General features: G+C 42.3%; 1 protein-coding gene and 1 long non-coding RNA gene across 2 annotated transcripts in view; both read right to left on the bottom strand.

Moving 5' to 3' along the window:
* CNNM2 (cyclin and CBS domain divalent metal cation transport mediator 2) overlaps positions 1–24,779 on the bottom strand; it is a 186,734-nt gene that overhangs the window by 95,218 nt on the left and 66,737 nt on the right. The window lies entirely within an intron of this gene.
* Positions 999–23,089, bottom strand: LOC115654334. Its single transcript, XR_004001168.1, has 3 exons — positions 23,077–23,089; positions 10,531–10,537; positions 999–1,075 (listed from the first exon to the last, which is right to left on the bottom strand). It is a non-coding gene; the product is annotated as an uncharacterized LOC115654334 (long non-coding RNA).

Genomic DNA, 24,779 nt, shown 5'->3' with positions numbered 1-24,779 from the left:
TTCCCTGGTCTAGACAATGAAGGTCTTGGTATACCATCAGCAATACTATCAGTGGTAGTTTTGTGCATCTCACTTTCCAGATATCAGAGTAATTGGAGGCCCCTTAGGAGTCGGGACCCCACAGGGGATCACGTGATAATTACATGGGGGGTCACAAGTTGTCAGCCTCCACCCCAAAGCCTTCTTTGCCTCCAGCATTTATAATGGCAATAAGTATATATATATAAAAAAAAAAAGTGTTTTTCATTTCTAAGAGGGGTCGCACACAGAGGAGTGCTATGTGAAAGAGGTCACCAGTACAAAAGTTTGAGAATCACTGGTCTAGACACAAAATATTTGGCCAGCCTTTTCCCATATGTTTTGCCAGTGCAACTGAGGATGCCAGGTTGATCCTGTACAGTAACGCTTCACTTAATTATCAGAGGGGTAGCCGTGTTAGTTTGGATCTGTAAAAGCAGCAAAGAATCCTGTGGCACCTTGTAGACTAACAGACGTTTTGGAGCATGAGCTTTCGTGGGTGAATACCCACTTCGTCAGATGCATCGTATTCACCCACGAAAGCTCATGCTCCAAAACGTCTGTTAGTCCATAAGGTACCACAGGATTCTTTGCTGCTTCTTCACTTAATCTTGTCTCAGTTAATGTTATGTTGCTGATCTATTAGAGAACATGCTCATTTAATGTTGCACAGTGCTTGTTTATAATGTTCTTTGGTCATGGGGGCTTGGAACCAGAGTGGACCAGCAACATGCCATCAGCTCCCCTCCACATACCCTCCAGCGTCTCCTGCCTGCTGGCAGCCCTGCAGGTCAGCAACTCCCCCTTCCCTCCCAGTACCTCCCGCAATCATCTGTTTCGTAGCATTCATGAGGCTCGGGGGGTTGGGGGAGGAACGAGGACGCAGCGCACTTTGGGGGAAGGGGCAGAGCCAGGGGTTGAGCACCCCCAGTACTTTAGAAAGAAGAGGAAGAGGAACAGCTGGATGATCCATCCTCTTTCACCCTGTTTCCACCACCTCAACCACGCTTCACAATCATCATTGCTGAGTACAATATTGTTTGTTTAAAACTTATACCTGTGTATTACATTGTTTGTTTAAAATGGTTTAAAACTTATACCTATGTATGTATATAATGTCTTGTCTGGTGAAAAAAATTTCCCTGGAACCTAACCTTCCCTCCCCCATTTACATTAATTCTTATGAGGAAACTGGATTTGCTTAACGTTGCTTCACTTACAGTCATATTTTTCAAGAACATAACTACAACATTAAGCAAGGAGTGACTTTACTCCATTCCGAGGCTTTCTTTTGGTTCATGGGCACCATCTACAAACTATCCTCCCCTCCTGAGGGACTCTAGCGGTCTTGAAGATTCTGTACAAAGCCTTTTCTGGGGGCGTACTTCAAGCACTTAGGTCTCCTTTCTCTCTCCCGCTCCTACCCTCCAAACACACCCAGCTGCTCCTTCTCACACCACTTTCTTTTGTAGGACTTCATTCAAGAAAATAGTTGGTTTCTCAGGGTCCTGAGCTCAGACATTTAAACAGAAGCACCTTATGTTCGTTCATATCCAGAGAAGGGTGATTTATAAGTAAGGATACGATTTTCTCACAGATTCCGTGACTTTAACAGACCTCTGTGACTTCCACTTCAGCTTCAGCCCCAGGCGGGGCTTCAGCTGCCCCACACACACGGCATATGGGGCTCCAGCTTCCATGATTTATGGTTTATTGCCAGCGCCCTGCCCATGAATTTTAATAAAAACCCCTCTGCCAAAATCTTAACCTTATTTATAAGGCATCAATAGATGCTATGTTAAATAATGTCTATGGATGAGATTCATGGACTAGACTGTGTATCTGAGGTACATGGCATTCTGTTAGTTCTAGCTATTTAATATGCCAAAGGTTACTTTGAGATATGGATGAATATTGTATCTATTCCTGTAACCAAGTACTCATCTTGACTCGGTCAAGTTGCACTATTTGTGGGGTTGGCACAAGTTCACAAGCACTCAATTACCCTGAGGAGCAAGTGTGGCTTATTTCACTCTTTAAATTAAGGAGATTCTGAATAGATTTCAAGGGAATTTTAATCACTTGCTTTTTTTCCCCTCCCTCTCCACCAGCAGGTTGCTCTCTGTACAAAATGTCAGCTCTTTGGCAGAGGGATAAGCTGGGAGCTTCTTCAACAGCACTTTTCATAAACAATTTAACTCAAGTTTGAAGATTGCAAGCTGGTTCATCTAATGGTATCGTCCTAAGAACCCAGCATCCTGGACAGCTTTTGATTAGGGCCAAGAAGAAATCATGAGTTCTTAAAGTTTCAATGGTCATAGTAAATGTGTAGAGGAAAAGCTGCTCTCTCAAAAGGATTGCGTTACCATGCACACAAGTTCCTACACCCACAATTCATATGGTGGATTTATTGTGCCCTTCCTCCTTTTTTACTAAACACCACTATAAAAAAATCTTAGTGTAATTCAGCTTTAATAAATATACTTCTCACAAATTTTGCTGTTAGCTATGGGAGGTGAGAAGCTAGGACAGCAAAAATTAGACTACATGAATGAGTTTCACTCTGATAGGTACACGTTAAAATACAGTTGCTACACTGTTTGCAATCACAAGGGAAGGGAATGTTCAAGATAGTTTTTAAATGTACGGTTTTGCAAAATGAATTTCCACATCATTCAACAGAAATTTGGGGGCTAAACTATGTAAGTTATGGACGTGAACATAAGAGTACTGCAGCCTACAGTCATGAAGACTTAATTAACCATTCACAATAAAGACCTCCTAGTAACTAGCTGCTTCCTTACAGCACTCACACAGCATTACCACTCAAGATTCCAAGGAGGCAAGGGGCTTGCTTTAGGAGCAGGTTGGAACTTAAAGTCAAGTTAATTGTATCTATTTCTCATAACAGAGGACATTAATGGTCTGGCCATCACTGTTGTATTGAACCAGATATGTCCATTACAGTGAAAAAAACATCTTCATCCCATTAGTTGTATCCAGAACAATGGAAGACCATGTATGAGTGAGCTTTTACCATACTTTCTCTCGTGCTTTCACCTCTGTGTCTCCTGTTATCCCGCTGAACAAGTGGCTCACAAAGAAAAACAAGGAGCTTCAAATAAACAAATGTAGAGATAAGGCTGTCACAATACTATACATTATCATTTTATAAATAATATTTAGATTAAGATTTTAGTGAGAGATTACACAGTGCCAACATAAAACCTGAGATTTGAAATAGGTAGTGAAGCCAGTAAAAAAATGGTGTGAATGCGATATCACTATGAGTGGTTGGTACTTCAACATGGTTTCAAGGGAATGGTGAGAATTATTAGTTATGACAGAATTTATCTTCTACAGGAAACAATGAGTATTTTTAAAGCTAAATGTAACCACATAGATAAGGGACTGTAGCTTTATAAGGTAAACTGCATAACTGGAGGTCAACATTTTTTGGTTTTAGTTACAATCTAAATATCATTAACAACTTTCTAATCTTTGTCCACGTACCCACTAACACCTCGATAACCTATTATTTACTATTTGTTAAGTGTTAAGGACTTTCTTTTCTTCAGTCTTGGATATTCTGTGTCCCAAAACTCTTGAAATCTACAATAAATAAATCAGCACAAAATACAGAGACAAAGCCAAAAAGGAAAACATTCTTTTTGGGCTTAAGTTTCTATATTAGTGGCAGAACTTTTATTTTTGTGGGTTAGCATGGCTGCTATGAGCTTTTGTGAGTAGTAAGAGTTAATTTCAGGTAGTGTGATACTGACTTTGGAAAGGAAGGGGGGGTGGGCGGGGAAATGAGTATTCCTGAACTTGGAGCTTGGCACTTAAAAGAAAAATTGATTCTCACATATTACGCATTGCAGGAGTCATATATCTGCAATTTAGTCTACTCATAAATTCTGTTTAATGATGTGGGATCAAAGGATTACTCAAGTTTTGCAACTCACTGAAGTGCATTCTAGATTTGGACATAAAAAGATTTTCAGTGTTTAGTTCTGAAGTCAAGTATACTGTGACTAAAAAAGAAAGCTGAAGGTTCATTAGTTTAATGATGTTTTGGAGCCAAAATTGACTGTCAGCCATTATGTAATCATCCCTTTTGATTTCTCAAGGCAAGGATGACGTGTAGCCTGCCAAAGACAAACCTTCATATTACTTAACAGCTGGAATAATCCAAGTGAGAGGGATTGACAGGGAAGTGAAAATAATAAATGAACAAAAATTAACAATGTTTTCTCCCTGGCAGGGGAGTGTTGAATTTTCCATGCTGAGTCAATAAAGGAAAGGTAAGAGGCCTTCTTCTCACAAGCAAGAGAGCATCAAGGAATTCCATCTTTAATTAATTAAAAGTGAACTGAATCAAAAGTAACTGGAACTTTTACCAACAGGAGTTTAAGTCTACTCTTCCGATTCAAGTGGAAACACAGCAAAGGCAGTACACAAAGCCAGCCCTTGACCATGGGGGCCACATTTTGGGGGCCAAGCGAAGTGTCCACTTACAAAAAGTGTATTTGAGGCAGAGTTAAGGGTATCCAGTGGTATATCATCCCCTTCCAGAACACAGAGTTCAGGAAAACTCAAATCTCTGAAAACCAGGAAACAGAGAGTGAAAGTATGTGCCAGTGCAACCTTAACTCTGCCCTGCTGGAGCTGGTAATAGCCAATGAGAATTATCTGCATGCACTCCGGCTGTGTTCACTGTATTAGTGAACTGTATTGAATGATGGAGAGACTAGAAAAAGCTCGGCAGAGCTGTTAATCTGGTATGAAGCAATTCGGTGGAAGGAATATCCAGGGGAGTGGGAGGGGGGATGGCTGAGCAGCTCTCCCTGCCCCCTTCTTGTCTGTGAAATAAAGGAAACAGGTGTAAGTACCCTAGGAGATGTGGTTTGACTAGTTTCAGCACTCAGTTGTGTAGCATGGGTTACTAATTGTACTCAAAGCTGTTTGCCATAAGGACTGTCAGCAGTGAAGGGTGGAATATGACAGCTGTCTATGGGACTAATAATGGGTCACTGAAAGTATATTGTTAGATGGCATCCTTGGCAGAGGGGTGAACAGGTGGAATTTTTTCTGAGGGTATGGCTACATTTGGAATTTCAAAGCGCTGCCACGGCAGCGCTTTGAAGTGTGAGTGTAGTAGGAGCGGCAGCGCTGGGAGAGAGCTCTCCCAGCGCTGCATGTAAACCACATCCTTTACGGGTGTAGCGTGCAGCGCTGGGAGCCATGCTCCCAGTGCTGCCGCCCTGATTACACTGGCGCTTTACAGCGCTGTATCTTGCAGCGCTCAGGGGGGTGTTTTTTCACACCCCTGAGCGCGAAAGTTGCAGCGCTGTAAAGTGTGAGTGTAGCCATGGCCTCAGAAGGTGAGGAAAGTGCTGGAAGAGGCTTGAAGTGACCCATTATTCTCAGTGTTGTGTTCTCAGTTAAATAAGAACACCCCATGGAGATGAATACAGCCTGAAACAATAGCTCAGATTTGCCAACTGCTCAATTCACCTCAGGCTAAGTTCTGCATTTAAAAGGCTACACTACTCTACACTGTAGTGCTGTAGAGTAGACACTACCTACACCGACTGGAAGGCTTCTCCTGTCCGTGTAGGTACACACGCCTTGGCTACACTGGCGCTTTACAGCGCTGCAACTTTCTCGCTCAGGGGTGTGAAAAACACACCCTCCTGAGCGCTGCAAGATACAGCGCTGTAAAGCGCCAGTGTAAACAGTGCCACTAATCCCCATGAGGAGGTGGAGTACGTGCAGCGCTGGAAGAGCTCTCTCCCAGCGCTGGCACTGCGACCACACACACACTTCAAAGCGCTCCCGCAGCAGCGCTTTTAAATTTTGAGTGTAGCCAAGCTCGTAATCCACCTCCTTGAGAGGTAGTAGCTAAACCGGCAATTAGATCAGTATGGCTGTCTCAGGGGTGGGGATTTTCCACATGTAAGACATGCAGCTATATCTATTTAAGTTCCTAGTGTTGGCCAGCCCTCTGGAGGTGTTCTCTTCCCCCATGCGTCGTCCATGCTCGCAATATGTACCAAGCATGCCTGTTCTCAGCTCCCCATGCTGAGGAGCTCAGACACGTCCTGCCCCTGAGGAGTGAGGTCTGCCCATTCCCCCTAACACACACACACACTCTCCCAACCCACCCCCCACCCCACGGTTTGGGGCTGACAAGCTCCCTGACCCCTTCGTCCTCAACTCCCTCCAATTCCCCACTTTCTCCCTCTGGCCTAAGCTCTGTAATGCATCTCCCCTACTCCTCCTCCCTCCCCTCACTACAGCACCAATCTCCTCTCTTCCCAACAAGCATACACATGTAATTTATTTTCTTTCACAAACCAGAGGCCCCTTGTGAATTATCTACTGTAGTTAGAATACATTTCCCAGAAGTTAAATAAAAACACAAACCACCACCAGAGAGCTAGAGGGCACTAACATGCCTACAGATGGTCATTCTCGGTTTTCTCCAAGGGCAGGACTTGAAGTTACATTGAAAAAGAGCTACACTGAGGCAATGTCCATAGCATCTGCCATTAAGCCCCCTTGGTCACACAAAAGTGGACTACCTAGAAACCCTCTGACCTTTCTACACATTGCAAAACTGATGGGTGTGAGAGATTTAAGCATATGCCAGTCAAGAGCTCTCAATCCTCCTTTAACAGCACTTTCAATTATTGCTTCCTCAAAGGAGGAGTGAGTGCCAGGTATGATCTGAGATAAGCATCAAGTAACGGAGATCAGTTGGTGAACAATTAGAGCCATGCTTAGAGCCACATGTGCCAAAAAAAAGTTGGTAAAATCTGCTGATTTTATGAAATCCTGTTTTTACTGAAAGTCTATTTGGTTCACTGACTCTGCAACCTATACCTCAGAAGGCACAGTAAATTCCAAGGCAATCTTAGTAAGCATGCAGATTCTGGCACACTTCAAGCAGACCCTTAAGCAGAAAGATTTATCAAACTCAACTATAACAGAGCTGGTGTTCCACTATGATATTCAGAAAGTTGTTTCACAGACCTAGCTAAAAACATTAAGACTGGGCTCCAAAAATCAGATCACTTTTGGACCCTCCTTTAGGTTTTGTTCTGTATTTGCAGCCCCTATGGCTGTAGTGCTGTGTAAAGGTATGAGAACCAGAAAGTGAACTGACTAGAAGCTGACACATATTACTTGTCAAGCCTAGGGGAAATGCAGAAATTAAATAAAGAGCAGGAACAGAAAGTGTATTACATTTCCAAACCTTCAGTTTTAATAATCAAACGATAATCTGTCATTCATAACAGATGGAACATTTAAAATATAATTTTCTACCATGACAGCATCACTTAATGGACAAAGACACCCATCCACAGATATTAACAGGAAAGACCTGTGTATTCAGAGTGGCAGTGAAGTAATAGACAACACTCTTGCCAGCTTTAACAGCTGTTACATGTCACTATAGCTCTTATGGTAGGTACCACTCCTAACCGGAAATATTTTACAGGCTGGTCTTTTAGATTCTGAGTGATTTAAGATTAAAGTGAATAAATCCGCTTAATTCTGGCTGTAATTTTTTTTAGAACACTAGAGACTCATTAACTAGTAATGCAGTAATGAATATTTGTGCAGTAACTTGCTGCCTTGGAAACAAGGGACCGTATTTATCAAGCGTGAAATTAGCATTAGAAAGTAGCCTTCTGTGGAAATTTAAGTGAAAGCTGTTGCAGCACCATCATTTGCTATTCAAAATTTTAACAGTAATTGTGATCAAACCAGAAAAAGAAGAGTAAAGTGAAAATAAATCTCTTCTTACTTATGGTGGTGAAAATTAAGATTATACAGGTGTAAACCCAGCCTGAGAGGAGAATCTTTATTGCTGGAGCGACACTTGCTACATTGCTGTAGTTAAGGCTCAGACTCATTTTTCTAGGGGGCAGTTAATTTATTCATTTATAGGACATTTCAGAAATTATAGTGAGTGCTGTAGAATGTCCTTGATATGAATGTTCTAAGAAGAAATCTGAAACAAATCTGGTCTGAAGTTGTGTGGGCCGTTAGTCCATCAAGGGGATTGAATACCTCGGGTAATTAAAACAAAAAGAAAATGAAAGGCCAGCACATTTAAGCATTCAGTAAATGTTTGAAAGTGAATTTTAGTGCTCTTGAAAAAGCTTCAATAGGGAAAGTGTTGGAAACTGGAGTAATCTATCCACAAATACAGCCTAGGTAGCTGAAGGGCAAGTTTCCTTGCATCCTGCCCCACCAAGGTGACTCAAGACCATCTGGAAGGGACCCATAGCTAGTGGCAAGAAGAGAGAGCTGATCTAAGGGCAGATCTACACTTAAAACACAGCACTGATGCAGCTGCACTGCCGCAGCACTTTAATGAAGATGCTCTGTGCCAGTGGTTCTCAACCAGGGGTACGCATACCCTTAGGGGTATGCAAATAGCCTCCAGGGGGCACATCAACTCATGTAGATATTTGCCAAGTTTTACAACAGGCTACATAACAAACACTAGCAAAGTCGGTACAAACTAAAATTTCATTCACACAAAATGAGAAAGCAAGCAAATTTTTCAGTAATAGTGGACTGTGACGCTTTTGTATTTTTATGTCTGATTTTGTAAGCAAGTAGTTTTTAAGTGAGGTGAAACTTGGGATACACAAGAAAAATCAGACTCCTACAAGAGGTATAGTAATCTGGAAAGGCTGAGAGACACTGCTCTATTCTGAGAGGAGAGTGCTTACCTGCCAGTGTAGTTAATCCACCTTCCCGAGAGGTGGTAGCTATGTCTATGGGAGAAACCACTTCCCTGAGAGGTGCTAGCTAGGACAATGGAAAAATGCTTCCATCGACCTAGTACTGTCTATACTGGGGTTAGGTTGGCTTAACAAAATGTCTCAGGAGTGTGGATTTTTTACAACCTAGAGACACAAAGCTAAGCCAACATAATTTTTCAATGTAAACCAACCCAGAATTTTTCCGTCTGATCTGTCTCTGCTGAGAATCAACAAGGAATCTAGCCACGTCAGTTGTAATGCAAACTCCTGCTCACCAGGAACTGCAACAAAGGCCAGTAATTTGTTTCAGCGGGCAGTATGTTATTTCTTCAATATGCAAACTCTCACTGACATAAGAGATGGCAGGTATAGTCCATTACAGAAATTAAGAACATAAGAATCGCCAGTGGTACAACCAGCCCAGTATCCTCTCTTCTGTAGTGGCTGGTATCACATGCTTCAGACAGAATGAACAGAACATGGCAATTATCAAGTGATCATCCTCTGTTATCTCGTCCCAGCTTTGGCAGTCAGAGGTTTAGGGGCTCCCAGAGGACAGGGTTGGATCCTTGACCATCCTGGCTAACAGTATTAATAGATCTAGCCTCCATGAATTTATTTAATTCTTTTTTAAGCTAGTTATACTTTTGGCCTTTACAACATCCCCTGGCAACGAGTTCCACAGAGTGACTGCGTGTTGTGTGAGGAAGTACTTCCTTGTGTTTGTTTTAAACCTGCTACCTGTTCATTTAATTAGGGGACTCCTAGTTCTTGTGTTTTGTGAAAGAGTAAATAACACTTAAGTATTGACTTTTTCCACACCACTCATGACTTTTCAGACCTCTGTCATACCCCCCCTTAGTCGTCTCTTTTCTAAGAAGAACAGTCCCAGTCTTTTAAATCTCTACTCCTATGGAAGCTGTTCCATACGCCTAATTATTTTCGTTGCCCTGCTCTATCCTTTTCCAATTTTAATACATCTTTTTTGAGACAGGGCAACCAGAACTGCACACAGTATTCAAGGTGTGGACATACCATGGATTTGTATGGGGGCATAATATTTTCCGTCTTACTATTTATCCTTTCCTAATGGTTTCCAAAATTCTCTTAAGGTATTTTGATTGTCGCTGCACATTGAGTGGAGGTTTTCAGAGAACTATCCACATTGACTCCAAGGTCTCTTTCTTGAGTGGTAACAGTCAATTTAGACCTTATTATTTTATATGAAGAGTTGGGAATATTCCCCCCTCCCCTCCCGTGTTCATTACTTTGCCCTTCTTAACACTGAATTTCATCTGTCATTTTGTTGCCCACAATGTTCTTGTAGCCATGTTGGTCCCAGGATATCAGAGAGACCAGATGGGTCCTTTATTGGACTGACTTCTGTTGGAGAGGGAGACAAGCTTTTGAGCTTACACAGAGCTCATCTTCAGGTCTGGGAAATTTATTTGGAGTGCCACAGCTAAATACAAATGGAACAGATTGTTTTGCCTAAGTAGTTAGTTGTATGCAGTGACCAGAGGGTTATAGATGATGAGGCCTCTAGGGATGGTTACCCAGTTTTGCGAGTTCCCTTTGTAACTCTTCAATCTGCTTTGGACTTAACTATCTTGAGTATTTTGTACCATCTGCAAACTTCACCAAGTCACTGTTAATATATTCATAAATTATATGGAAACAGGAATTAACAGCTCTGGTCCAGGTACAGATTGCTGGGGGACCTCACTATTTATCTCTCCACTGTGAAAACTGACCATTTATCCCTACTCTTTGTTTCCATCTTTTAAGCTGTTACTGATCCATGACAAGACGTTCCCTTGTATCCTATGACTGTCTACTTTGCTTAAGAACCTTTGGTGTGAGACCTTGCTATGGGCTTTCTGAATATCCAAGTACACTATGTTGACTGGATCATCCTTGTAAACATGCATGCTGACACCCTCAAAAGAACTCTCATATATCGGTGAGGCATGATTTACCTTTACAAAAGCCAAGCTGGCTCTTCCAACAAATTATGTTAATCTAGGTAGCTAATAAATTCTGTTCTTTACTATATTTTCATCCGATTTGCCAGGTACTTAAGTTAGGTTCCAGAGGCAATCTTGGCAATTACAGGCTGGTAGACTTTATTTTAAAAAAATAACAGAGTTACGTTAGCTATACATCAGTCAGCTGGTATGGAGGCTGACTTAAGAAACAGGCTACATACAATAGTCGGTTCTGCAATTTCATATCCCAGTTTCTTTAGAAACTCTTGAGTGAATATGATCAGGTCCTGGAGACTTACTATGGTTTAATTTATCAATTTCTTCCCAAATCTCCTCTACTGAAACCTCAATGTGGGACAGTTCCTCAGATATGTCACCTACAAAGAATGGCTCAGATGTGGGAATCTCATTTTTTGTGTAGTTTCCCTTTTGTAAGTTAAATGCTACTGTGGTGGGTCTCTTTGGTATTTTCATCCCTACAAGCATGTCAAATTTAATTGCATTCTTGTTGATGTTACTGAGCAGTTCAGCTAGATTTACCTCTTGGACCAGATCTTGTACTCCACGTGGGACTAAATCAAGAATTGCCTCACCCATTGTGGGTTTCAGGACTAACTGAGGGGGGAGGGGTGCACTGTGGGGGCAGGGGAGCAGGTGGAGATGCGGGCGACAGGAGCGCTGTGAATGCAGCCAGAGGACTCATGAGGAGGACCAGGCAGCCGCGCAGCCAGCTGGAGAGAAGTGGAGCTTTGAAGGGGAAACCACCCTTTATCTCCAGCTGTGTGGCTGCCCCTGCTCCTCTTGAGTCCTCTGCCCATGTTCACAGGGCCAGGGGGTGGTTTGGGGCAGAGGGCTCCAGGGGGGTGGCTAGGGGGCAAGGAGCGGGGGAGTTGGATGGGTCGGAGATTCTGAGGGGGGCAGTCAGAGGGTGGGAAGTGGGAGGGGGTGGAGAGCAGGCTGTTTGGGGAGACACAGCTTTCCCTATCTGGCCCTCCATACTGTTTCGCAACCCCGATTTGGCCCTCAGGCCAAAAAGTTTGCCCACCCCTGCTCTAATCCCTGAGCATTTCACAAACACTGTCATAATCTTGGTCCAGTAATTGGCAGCATATTCCTATTGCTATACTCTTATTATTTAAGCATGGAATTCCTATCCATAGAGATTCTATAGTGGAGTTTGATTCATTTAAGAATTTTACTATATTAGATTTTAGCTTTCTTTCACATATGACACTCACCCGCCAGCGTGACCTACTCTGTCATTCCTATATATTTTGTACCCTGGTATTACTGTCTCTCATTGATAATCATCATTCCACCAAGTTTCTGTGATGGCTATTATATCAATTTCCTCATTTAATACCAGGCAGTCAAGTTCACCCATCTCAGCCTTTACACTTCTAGCATTTGTCTAGAAGCACTTACAAAATGTGTCTATATTGGTCTGCCTTCACGTGCTGTAACTGAGTAGGACTGTTTTGCTTGACTGTTTCTCTTTAGTTTTTAACTGTACTTTATCAACATCCTATCCTTTCTTCTTTATTTGGATACAGAGTATCCCCTTTAACAAATCCTCCCCTAAGAGATGTCTCTGTCCAAACTGTACAGTACTAGCCTACAGGAATTACGTGACACGGCTTGGGCTGGGAATTTCTATTTTACCCGAAAAAACAATGCCATGAAACCACAGGATGAGGAGTTTCATCTGCTTACTGTAGCGTACTTCAAAGAATGCATGTTTTTTTGGTGGCGCTGAGGCATTCTGTTCATTCATTAATTCATTTTGAATGCATTCAAGAATTACGGTAATTCTGGAATAGCTATAATTCTAAAACCCAGGAGACTCTCAACAGCTGAAAACCAACAGCCTCGAAGTGCTGGTTGTAACGGAATGCACCCTTATATTCACACCCAACACTACACCCTACTGTAATGATCTTTTTACAAAATATAGTTTGGAAGATATTATTTGAAAACAAAACCTGCTCATCAATAATATCATGATAAAATGTATGTAGTAATATTACATATAGAGTTATAAACCCCCCCCCCTTCCCCAGAAGATGTTGGTGACATGTTCAAACCCACATAACCCAGATTAGGCAGAACTGGGCAAGCAGGACTTAAACAAAGGAATTTAATTTTTAATTCAATTTACATACAAATTGTAAACAGAGCCCTCAGTGAGAGGGGGAAGACAGAAGACAAAGGGCATATGCTGTTCTGTTCTTAATGATGTAATCAAATTTTCAACTGATAGCAGGAGCTCCTAGAAGCCATGAAGATGTTCCAATGTATGATTTAAATCTAAGTAAAGGGGGAAAAAATAGGGAGCTTGAGTCTTCACATGCCAAGTGCCCTACCCTGAAGGTCAGTGTGTTATGTACCTTACAGGCCACAGACAAACAGTTTACAGAAGGCAATGATCAGTTAGTCAAAGATGGACTCACACAGCAGTAGCAAAAAAAAAAAAAAAAAATTAGTTTGAATACTAGGAAAAACATTTGAAGAAGAGTTCCAGGAAACTTGCTGCCAAAGGAGGTAAGTTTCATTGGAGATACTCAAAGCAAATAGCTAACAGTCAGGGATGGTTTATGGATAATAAAGTCAATCATGCCACAATATAAGCACTTAATTGATGGCACATAGGAATCCTTTCCAACCCAAATGACCCCCATGATTTCCACACTCGAACTTTACATGCTTGGTAAACTCACAAGTAATATCCATCAAGACAGTTCAAAACAAGGCAGAAGGAGAATTGTTTAGCCTGGTCCAACAGGCTATATCTAGGATAATTGGATTAAAATTTAAGCAAGAGAAAATTTAGGAAAGTTATCAGTGAAAATCTTTCTGACAAACTCTGTAAAAATGATCTCCCAAAGGAAATGCTGGGAGTGCTGCCTATGAGAATATCTGCAGCTTGTCTGGACAAAGCACTAACATACTAAGCAAAGAGGGTGGGGAGAGTAGGCAGTGTTGGGAATAGAGAGCTCAATTACCATAATTCTTATTAATAGAAATTCCAACACCCCATAAGAGAATGTATCAGGCTAACTTTTAACAAGAGAACTCAATGCTTTGTTTATTATCTTTTGTATAGGACAGACTGCCATCCAAGTCAAAACAGTCTCATATACAATCAAACAAGATAATATAAGGCAGCCACATGCTACTTTGCACAGGAATTCGATTTCAGAGTGGTAGCTGTGTCACTCTATCTGCCAAAAACGAACAAGGACTACTTGTGGCACCTTAGAAACTAATACATTTATTTGGGCATAAGCTTTCGTGGGCTAAAACCCACTTCATCGGATGCATGCAGTGGAAAATAGCCCATCTTAATTGATTAGTGTCGTTAGAGTTGGTACGGCAACACCCATTTTTTCATGTTCTGTGTGTATATATCTATCTTCCTACTGTATTTGTCAGTAAGAAATATATAGACACTGGAATGTCTCTGGTGTGAAGAGTGGAAGGTTCTTAATAGCTCAGGACAGAAAGGAGCACCGTAACCAAACAAACTGCAGAAGAGATTTAGAGATGCAGAAATGAAATTTAGGTAGTTACCTTGGTCAATAGGTTGCCATATGATCTTCAGGCTGCATCTACAACAGCCACTGTCAAAAATGGATCTTAAAATTCCACTGGTAGAAGCTGTAATTATTACCATCATGCCTGGGAGCCATATTCATAGATCATAACCCCATTGTCCCAGGCATTTGTAAAAACACAGAACAAAAGGAAGGTCCCTGCACCCAGAGAGCTTACAATCTAAGTGTAAAACAAGAGCCAAACAGATATATAGGCAGTTGGGGAGCACAAGGAAACAATGAGACAACAGCGGCCAGAATGATAGACAGTGATCTCAGTGCTCCAGCAGCCTAACAATTTTTTTGTAGACCTCAAAAGAGAGTTTTAAGGAGGATTTCAAAGGAGAACAACGTGAGCTTTGTGGTGACCTCCCCCAAGCCCAAGAGGCAGCATGGGAGAAAGCATAAAGGTACGCATTGTAACAAATAGGCAATAGAAGCTTGCTTGCATCACGGGCTAATCAGAGTGGGAGCCAACCTTTCAATACTGAATAAGAAATGATAGGTATGGTGGCAATACACCATGCAGGTAAATACAAGCAGCTTGTGTTTGGTGTGATAGAGAAGGGGGAGCCAGTTGAGGGATGCTAAGAGAGGGGTGAGATGGTCAAGGTGACAGCCTAGAGGAATGATTTTATAGCTGCATTCTAAACAGATAAACGCAACCTTGCCCTGTTTGTATCTATCAAGGCAAGAGAGAAAGATGCTGCAGTAAATCGAGATGCAAGATGAGAGCCTGACTGAGAGCTTTAGTTGTGTGATCGACAGAAAAGGTCATATCGTAGATATTCTGCAGAAAGGGTTTGCAAGGCAGACACAGCTTAGATTATGAGGACCTAGCCAGGTCTAGGTCAAAGATGACACCTGTTTGTTAGGCAGGATAATGGTGTTGTCTGCAGTGGTCAAGGACAACATATACAATAACATAAAGTAAACAAGGTTCATGCTTGGAGCAGAGTTAGATGACAGCGGTAAAAAGGGCTGTGCCTTTTCTCTACTATACATTTCCACCTCTGCTACAATCGGTTGGACAGCACTGGGAGTAAGTTTGAGGACTTATGTTTGCTAGGGAAGACAAAACCATAGTGATGCAAATGGTCAGGACGTCAGCTGTAGCCCTTTAGGAGAAGGCAACACTTTCAACAGCACATCACACTGGGGGCCAGAGGTATTTGTTGAGGAGGTGCCAGTCTTTTGTCTATTGTCTGTATTTCTTTATTATCACCTACAAGCCTCTGGATTCCCTGGAAGCTGCAATCTGAGTACTAGCCAGGTCCAAATGTGCTTAGTCTATGAGCACAAACCAAGATACTACAAGTAGAAGCAAATCCATATAAATTCTAAAATCATGTACCCAGCTTTCCTACTTTTTGTCTGGCTAATCAGTCCTTTCACAAACTGAAAATCCACAATTTCTAGAAAGACTACCTTCTGCCTTGAGCCAAATGATTGTGGTCCTTTCCATTCCGCTCCACAAAAGGGAGCGCACAGCACACCGATTCCATTTACAGTACCTTAACCCATACATTTCAGACCATTCCATCTCTTTCGTTATATCTTTTTATTTTTGTAAAACTTTAAAGAAAAATGAAATTACAGTATGGAATCTCTTGGAGGTGAACCTTCACTAGAGCAACAGTAAGAACAAATTGTGCAGTTACCTAATCTCTGTATCTCACCAGAAATCAACTATTTGAGATGCAGCCCCCAAAAAGGTGCCAATTTTCCACAAATCAGAACCTCAAGATTCAGCACATTCTGAAATTGCATGATCCAGTTTTTTTAATCGCATACACTGTCAAAGCCTACATTTCACTGAGGTTTTTTTTGAGGCTGTAGCCTCAAACTGGGGAGAAGTTTGGGGACAGTCCCTAAATGAAATCAAAGCAGAGTAAGTGAGAAAAGCATGTTTTGGGAAGGAAGGAAGAATATCAGTTTAGGGTTGTTTTTGCAGGGGAAAAACACAAGACAAACAATCCAGAGTAAGATGCATTTCTCATGAAATACAAACAATGCAGAAGTTTTGTCTATAGTCTAGACAAGAGGAAAAAACAGCTTCCTTTCTTGCTGGATAGCACAACTAGCTAAGTGTAGCACTGATCTGACCAAAACAGCAGCTCCATTTGACATGGTTATCACACAATCCAATGTACCCATTAATATTGAGAGCTCTCATTTTGTCAGACACCCTGAAACCACCCCCCAGACATTGACTTTTTACAGTTAAGAAGTCAGACCCTGGCTCCACTGAAGCAAATGGGAGATTTGCTATTGACTTCAATGGGATACAGGATTTCATCCAAGATCTCAGTCTGTTATAGCTGCGTGAAAAGGGTCAGGAGCCAATGCTGGAGTACTGTACTCTTATACTGTAGAAAGGCAGGACACTAAACTGATGTGTTTACTGAAATATTAAGTCAATTAAACTCAAGTGTATTTACAGTTGACGGTACTCAAAATCAATAAACTTTTTGTCATATATTCTTGTGATGGGGCAAGGCCAGACGGCTACAATAAAGTACTGAGGAACAGGTATGTTAGCCCCAGGCTAAACAAATCCCTAGTACCGTGGTAACCAAATGGCAGTTGCTCCAGGTTAATCAAGGCACCTGGGGCCAATTAAGATCTTTCTAGAAGGCAGTGGAGATAGCTACTTTGATTAGAACAACTGCAGCCAATCAAGGCAGGCTAATTAGGGCACCTGGGCTTAAAAAGGAGCTCACTCCAGTCAGGCAGGGAGGAGCACCCATGAGGAGCTGAGAGCTACTGGAGGATTGAGGAATTATCAGACAATCAAGCATTATCAGACACCAGGAGGAAGGTCCTGTGGTGAGGATAAAGAAGATGTTTGGAGGAGGCCATGGGGAAGTAGCCCAGGGAGTTGTAGCTGTCATGCAGCTGTTACAGGAGGCCCTATAGACAGCTGCAATCCACAGGGCCCTGGGCTGGAACCCGGAATAGAGGGCGGGCCCGTGTTCCCCCCAAACCTCGCAACTCCTGATCACACACAGGAGGAGTTGACCCAGACTGTGGGTTCCACCAGAGGGGAAGATCACTGAGGTAAGCAAATCCGCCAATAAACGCAGGACTCGCTAAGGTGGAGGAGGAACTTTGTCACATTCTCCAAAGGTGCTTTGTTTTGTTTTTTCACTACTTACCTCTATCAAGTCCATAAATCACTGCTCCCCAGACTGTTAAATCAGAGTGCATATAAAGCAACTGGGAGGGTTGCTAACCCTATAGTTTCCCACAGAGCTACACAGGAACTTAAAAGCATCTATGAAGTTAAAAACATGTTTTCCCATACACTTCTTTGCAATAACAATGAGGGCAGTGTCGAGCTAGTCCAGAGCTGAACAACAAAACAGTCATATCTGCAGTCCTGCACATTCTTGGCTATAGCTGTTTACAGGTTTGCGATTCATAATTAATACCCCCAATGAAAACAATTACTTGTGTCTGAAAGCCCTAAAGCCACGACGAGCTAATTACCAATAAAAGCTCGACAGTCTCAGTTAAGCTGTGGGAATGTCGCTAGGCACAGCAAATAGCCCAATGGTGAGCAAAAGTTTAAACTCTCTGGGAATTTTTTTTGATAAATGTTCTACAGTTTTACTCTTCCTTTTTCCCTCTCTGCTCCCCTAGGCTAAAACACACACCCAGCAAATAAGAATAGTGCAGAAAGATTAAAGAAAAAAAAGTGTCCTGAGCAGAACGTCACAGGCAGAATATTCTCAAAAGGATCCTCAAGGAACTTCAGGCAATCTTCATTCCTATTCAGGGTGACATGAGCTATCTGGGGCAATATTAGTCTCTGTTCATCCAAAAAGGATGGCTGATTTGCATTCTTCCTCTTCAGAACAGACCAGCTGGGATCCTCTTGAATTTGTTTTGTCTTTTTTATACAAAGTCTGTGGATGAACTAAGTACCATGTTGTCCAGGAAGAACTGACGCGAGTTCCTTGAATGACAGATATACCCCTTCCCCAACTCACTTATTCTCTTAGTTGAAGTGTGATAAATAAAGGAGAGACAGGGATAAGGAAAGAGGCCACCAGTACTTCAAATGGGTTTTGTGAAGGCCTATAGAACTGATTTTCTTAGCGGTCTGCTCTTATTGATGCATCTAGATAACAGTGATAGTTACTTGCAACAGAGAAAGTCTTTAAAAAAAAAAAAAGAAGAAAAAGGCTGGTTTGAAAATATATTTTAATTAACAACCATGCGCTAAGCTCTAAGTAGCTGGCTTAATAAAGACTTGGTCCTTATGGAATCAAGCAAAGTTAGAAGTACTTTTTGCCAGGCATAGGAGGCACATTTAAACTACCTTAACTCCTCACTTAACTTTGTAGTTATGTTCCTCAAAAATGTGATGTTAAGTGAAACGATGTTAAGTGAATCCAATTTCCCCATAAGAATTAATGGGAATTTTTTTTTGCCAGACAAAAGGCATTATATACATTTTAAACAAGCAATTTAATACAGGTATTAACAGGCTGGCAGCCCCCTTATGTATACCCCCCCGCGCCTGCCACCTGCTGGCAGATCCCACGGATCAGCGCCTTCCTCTGCTCCCCTCTCACCTCCTGCCGGTGACAATCAGCTGATTTGTGGCGTTCAGGAGGCAGGGGAGGATGGGGGGAGGCTGCACATCGTGGCCTCGCTCCTCCCCCCAGTCTCGTGAATGTCATAAGGCAGCTGATTGCCGCGGGTAGGAAGAAGGCACTGATCCGCAGGTGGGCAGGAGGCACTGGGGGGGGGCGGGATGGAAGAGGGGAGCTGATGGGGGGCTACCAGCCATGGACAAAGCAGGCGGGCAAACAATGTTACAGCAGAGTATTGCACAATTTTAAATGAGCATGTTCTGTAATGGAGCAGGGACGTAACATCAAAAAAATGTTAAGCAAGAGAACATTAAGTGGGGAGTTACTGTACTGTGTGCGTGCACTAAGGGAATCTCCAGTCCTCATATCCATGCAGGCTCTGAATGTGGAGGATTTCTGAGAGACACTGATAAATCAGCTAACCAGCTCTGGGGTGTATCCATGTTGAAAGCTCAGCCTTTATGATTTAAGAGTTATTGGAAGGTGAGCAGGATTCTAAGGAGCCCAATGAAGAGGACCATTGAAAACTGGAGGTGTCCCGGGTTTGCAGTCTACCATCTGTTTGCTACCACGCAGTCATGGTCTACATGGACAATACAATTTTGTCAGGATGACCTACTGTCTGTCTTGCCTTCCAAGCCCAAGTGATGAGAAAACAGGGGAAAACACACACAACAGTGAAAAGGTAAAGCAGTCAGTCTATTAGCCACAACTTGGGATGCCAGTGTCAACACTAAGACACTAGTTACTTTATACTGATCCCAGTTGCAAACAAGCCTATGTGAGGGAGAAGCCAACTGGTAGATTTTAGTAAAGACATCCGGGTTCACCTCCCACTTGTCTGCTGCCAGTTCATATCAACTACACCACATTTTCTACATGCTGGGTGTATGTTATGATTGACAAATATTGATTTTCCTGGTGGCATCTCCATTTAGAGCTGTTCTTTATGACTGATTTATGTTCACCATTCTCCAGGAGCGATTTGCAGAGTGCAAAGCAAGTGATGGTTCTGGGGATTTTGTGAAGCAGTGCTTCAGTGACATTGACGAGTGCTTTGGGGGGGGGGGGGGAAGAGAAGTGAGGGGCAGAAAACAGTCTGAAAACAGTGTTTCTCTTAGAAGTACTGTTCTTCAAAAGGAGAACTGAAGAGTCTGATGGGGGTAGAGTAGATCATATGTTACCACCATCATTATGAGTATCAACTAGAGATAAGCACTGAAAGGCAGTTACCTAAGCAGAATAAAGATTTTTTTTTAAATATTATTTTTAAGACGTTTTCTTACTGGGAGAGCTACCACTTGCGATATTTTCAAAGTGTATCTTAAATTTTGATAAAACTGAGAAATCCCAAAGAGATCAGGTCTTTTTTCTTTAATTGATGATATTCCCTGCTTTGTGAAGCTTCCTATAATTTTTACAATAGATATTTCAGATCATGTAGGTATAAAACCTTCCCTTTCACAAACTGGGATACCAAAAAAAACCAACCCCTCCACCCACAAGTTTGAGAACTATGGGAACAGGTGATACACCAAATGACATTATTACCATCAATGACAACAACAAAAAAAAGGTTTCCCAGAATTTCAGGAAGTGATAGTGACCAGGTCTGATAAATGAAGGCAGGATTCCCAAAAACGGTGATGCATGAAAAGATCAGGAGGAGCTATTTCTTGAGTTGGACAATTAACATTCTCTTCCAAGTAACGTCTCAGCATTTATCAGGGATGCATGCATAACATCTTCCAGTTTTCAACAGGGTCTATATAAAGAACGTATTTAGATGTTGCTCCAAAGATGGCCAGTTATTTTTTTTAAAATGAGTTATAGTCAGGGAACAGATGGAAGAGGAGAGGCAATCTCTTGGAAATATTCCTTTTTTACATGTTATTCAGAACCCATCTGCCTGAAGTGAGACTGGTCCTGAAGAAACAAATAAAGGTTTAATTCGCCCCCTAGTCTTGAGGATATCTGGGCTGACAAGTTTAAGATTATATGTTTGCTGGAGGAGAAGCTATGTTGAGTTTTGCCCTGCAACACTGGAAAAATTCTTCTGGGCTCCAGATGGCCAAGACGATCAAAAGTATTGCCAGTTTTCTCTGGCCAAGCATCTCAGCTTTTACTTCCTTCAGAGGGTTTCATCCCTACTAGAAAAGGTGAGCTGAGGAGGTAAACTGTGAGAAAGCTTGAAGGTGTGGTGTCTAACCAGGATTCTTTTATTAAGTTATCGCAGTAGTATCTGATCCTTACCATGACTCACTTATATGGTGGAAGATTAACCTCTATCCCAAGCAGAGTCTGAATAGCAGAAAACCAGGAGAAATGGGCAGAAGCACCAGTGTTTGGGAACTTTCCCTTGTTCTAAAATGCTCTGAGTGTAGATGGGCCTTCTGGCTTTAAAGTTTAAGCTACTTTCTGGGATGCTTTTCTCCCTTAGTACTGGCTTTTGTCTGAAGGATTACAGCTGATGATGCTGCTGGAAGGAGCTGCCTGAGGGTGAATATATAGGGTTTCCATCACCCTTGTGCTCAAGGCAAATTTGCAGGCAAAGCTTCACTCTGACAAGGACAGAGTGCAGGCACAAAAGCAGCTTTATAATCGGATAGATAAGATTAATAAATAAATAAGTTAAAGAGGATCAGTTTCCCTCCCCCTCCCCCATCAATGGCCGAACTGTAAATTAAGGAGACAATTGACTCCACAGTTAAGGTTGCAAGACCTTTTCCATTCTAAGCTTGACTGTACATTACTATGTTGTATGAACTCCTTGCTGAGTATCAGATACCATGTATCAGATCTCTCTCACCAATTAAAATGGGTTGTTTTTTTAGCAGCCAAAACTATCTGTTGTACCTCCAGGAAATAACTGAAAGGAAGATGAATGGCTGTGGGATGGGATTAACAAGGCAAATCAGTGATGTGATGATGCATGCATAATTGCTTCTTAATACTGAAAACCTGAATGTGACAAGACAGAATTTTAACACTGCAAGTGGAGTTTGATTTAACTACAGAATTTCTTTATACTGTTCATCTACTGAGCTGCACTAGTTAGTATACGCCTAAAAGATGTAGGATTATTCTGGTTAGTATCTGATGAGCTATTTAAATAGTTAAACGCTGATCACTCAATCCAAGCCTTTGGCAGAGAAGGGAAGCCAGATAATTCAAAACAGCTGCCTGCCAAGACAGAAGTTGAAGAGCTCTCCCAGAGACCAAAACAGGCTAAGTCCCTCTGTGCATTCCTGGAAAGCAGAGGAACAAGAGCCACTGATTTTCTTATCCTATGTTCTCCCGTCTGTCCACTACTCAGTCACCCTTTTGGGGGCTGCAGGTGAGTTGAACTGCTGCAGGAACTGAGCAATGAAGCTCCTTTAGCAACTAAAAGGATAGTTTAAGGCCAAGCTGCATGAAAACTCAATGGCTGTTAGAGGAGAAGGGGGAGGAAAACCCCCAAGAAGACACATGAAAGGATGCTCTCCCAGAGGGAGGTCTGCCTGTCAATTGCAGCTGTGGAGACAGAGCAAACTGACAGGCATTTTAGTGGCTGGGCCAATGACTCCCAGGTCTCGTTCTGCTCCCAGACTTGCAAAGAGACTGAAAATCCACTGAAGGATCTGTAGATTCGATTATGAAAGCACGTTATTTTACGATACAGTAGCTATAGGCTCCCCCACAAAAGATGATCATCTTCCTTCATGTTACCACATGAATTTCATGAGGTTGGGAAACATTTTCTAATTTTACATTGAAAAACTATGACTCAATTTTATTTTCCACCTTCTACTCAAGATTAAAGGCAATTAAAACTTGTGATTCTCTCAAAAAAAATCTCATAATATTTGCCAGCACCCTGGCAAAATTCCAGGATAAGTAACTAGATTCAGGGTATGTCTACACTGCAATTAAAAGCCCACAGCTGGCCTGTGCCAGGTGACTTGCAGTCGCGGGACTCTGGCTAAGGGGTTGTTTAATTATGTTGTCGAGTTAGACATTTGGGCTCATGCTGGAACCCGGGCTTTAGGACCCTGAGAAGTAGGATGGTCCCAGAGCTCAACTGCAGCCTGAGCCAGAATGTCTACACCAGTGGTCCCCAATGTGGTGCCCGCAGGTGCCATGGCGCCCACCGGGGCATTTATGTGTGCCCGCCTAGTGCCCAGCAGGGGATCTGCCAGGGACAGAGAACTCAGGCTGCGGGTGTGGTGTTCTCAGTTTCCGGCAAGTGCGGGGCCTGCCTAGTTCCCAGCAGGGGAGAGAAGCTATGGCCCCATGCCTGCCAGGGACATAGAACTCTGGGGCTGCAGGTGCTGGTGTTCTCGGTCCCCGGCAGGTGTGGGGCCCACCTAGTGCCCAGCAGAGAAGAGAATCTAGGGCCCTGTGCCTGCTGGGGACAGAGTATTCCAGAGCTGTGGGCACCAGTGTTCTCTGTCCTCGCGGCTTTTCTCCGGCTTCTCTCTGGATTCATATATTATGTAATATTAATTTTTTTTTTGTATTATTTCATGTACAAACACAAAATAAGCCTTGAAAAATTGTTGGTGCCCACCACACTCTTCTGAAAACATGAATGTGCTACTGGTCACAAAAAGGTTGGGGATCACTGGTCTTACACTATAATTAAACAGCCCCTTAGCCACGACCAAGTCAGTCGGCGTGGACCAATCACAAGTTTCTAATTGCAGTGTAGATCTATACTCAGTGTCCATTAATTACTCTGCTGATTTTAATGGGATATGATTTTATTCACTTCCTGTCCCTAGATCATTTTACAATTAGAATTCTATTTCAAGATATTTTGAGCAGTATTTTTATTGGCCTGCCACCATATTATTAGCTCTTAGACCTTGCTAGCTAAGCAAAGTCCTGGTAGGTCACTACATTGATAGGAGACCTCAAGAATGCTGCAGGAAAAGTTACTGGTGATTCAGTAGGATGTACTCTTTCCTGACTTGAACAGAATGATCAGGCTCATAGACAAACATAATATGTTGAGGAAGAGGCAACAAGGTTTTTGTAAAGGGCAAATCATGTCTCACCCACCTATTAGAATTCTTTGAAAAGGGGTCAACAAGCACATTTACAAGGGTGATCCAGTGGACGTAGTGTACTTAGATTTTCAGAAAACCTTTGACAAGGTTCCCCACAAACGCTTGTATGCAAAGTAAGCAGAGAAGGGATAAGAGGAAGGACTTTTCATGGATCAGTAACTGGTTAAAAAGTAGGAAACAAAGGGTAGGAATAAATGGTCAGTTTTCATAATGGAGAGAGATATATAGTGAGGTCCTCCAAGGATCTGTACTGTGACCAGTGCTGTTCAGCATACTCATAGGTGATGCATAGGGGTTAGGCTAAAAGGGGTAAAAAACACGGGTGATGTCGTGATGGGAGTCTACTACAGGCCACCTAATCAGGTGGAAGAGGCTTTTTTCAAACAGCTAACAAAATCATCCAAAGCCCAAGATTTGGTGGTGATGGGGGACTTCAACTATCCAGATATATGTTGGGAAAATAACACCGTGAGGCACAGACTATCCAATAAATTCCTGGACTGCATTGCAGACAACTTTTTATTTCAGAAAGTTGAAAAAGCTACTAAGGGGGAAGCTGTTCTAGACTTGATTTTAACAAATAGGGAAGAACTCATTGAGAATTTGAAAGAAAAAGGAAGCTTGGGTGAAAGTGATCATGAAATAACAGAGTTTGCAATTCTACGGAAGGGTAGAAGGGAGTACAGCAGAATAGAGACAATGGATTTCAGGAAGGCGGATTTTGGTAAGCTCAGAGAGC

This window comes from Gopherus evgoodei, chromosome 7, assembly GCF_007399415.2.
Source record: "Gopherus evgoodei ecotype Sinaloan lineage chromosome 7, rGopEvg1_v1.p, whole genome shotgun sequence".
NCBI classification, from domain to species: domain Eukaryota; kingdom Metazoa; phylum Chordata; order Testudines; family Testudinidae; genus Gopherus; species Gopherus evgoodei.
Note: the sequence above shows the minus strand (reverse complement) of the source record. Positions and strands in the feature narration are given on the sequence as shown.